Raw genomic sequence first — 1,112 nt, 5'->3', positions numbered from 1 at the left:
ATGTTTTGGGTGTTGGAGAATCCGGTGGTGTGAATCATTATGTCATCAGCAAAACTAACCATATAATGATGGGGCTGGCTAGGCATGGCATTAAGTAAGGCATTAATCAAAATGTTGAAAAGGGTGGGACTAAGCACACCTCCCTGTGGGGTTCCTAATTCAAAATCTTTAGTTACACTTCTATGTCCCTGGAACAACACAGACGACTTTCTGTTGGACAGGTAACCTTTAATCCAGCGGAGAAGCCATCCTCCAACATCCATTCTGGCAAGTTCACTAATGATTACATGTCTGTTGGCTACATCAAAAGCGGATTTAAGGTCAAGGAACGTAGTGTATGAGCTGTCAGTGTGCAGAGTGAGAAAGGTGGTAATGCAATGATGCACACTCCTTCCATGCATGAAGCCATGCAACCGGGGTGACAAGAATTCCTTAATTCTGTGCATAAGACGATTAAGAATCATCCTTTCAAATGTTTTACACAAGCAGCTAGTAAGGGATATTGGGCGAAATGAGTTTTGTTGATTGGGCTTTGGAATGGGAATAATGAGGCTATTGGTCCATGATTTAGGGAGCTCCCCAGTGACATAACTCATGTTATATAATTCAAGTAAAGGATTACCTGGTACTCGACACAGCAATCTGAGTATGTTGTAAGTAATACCATCCTCACCAGGCGACGTGGAGTTGCCCTTAGTTAGTGCTGCATCAAGTTCATAATTAGTGAAAGGAATGTTGCAGTCATCTGCCTTGCTGAGCATAAAGCAAACAAGTCTCTCCCTTGCATCATATTTGTCCATTAATTTCGCCTGTGTGGTACTGGGAAGACTGTCATAGCTAGATGTAGCAGCCCAAGCACTGACTAACTCATTCGCCCTATGCAAGGGATGAGGGTGCGCGATCTGCCCAGTTCTGTTACCCTTAATTCTATTTATGTCCCTCCATGCCCGGCTAAGTGGGGTGTGAGCATTGAGACCATTGACAAATTGTTCCCAGTCTGTTTGCCGCAGCTGTCATACGCTCTCTGGCAGCAGCAAGGGCAGTTTGGAAGAGGCTCAGCATTTCAGGGGTACGATGGTTTCTATAGGCTAGGCCTAGTCTGCGAGCAGTAC

The sequence above is a fragment of the Cherax quadricarinatus genome, unplaced genomic scaffold (genome assembly GCF_038502225.1).
Source record: "Cherax quadricarinatus isolate ZL_2023a unplaced genomic scaffold, ASM3850222v1 Contig819, whole genome shotgun sequence".
Taxonomy (NCBI): Eukaryota; Metazoa; Arthropoda; class Malacostraca; order Decapoda; family Parastacidae; genus Cherax; species Cherax quadricarinatus.
This window is presented reverse-complemented; position numbering follows the sequence as displayed.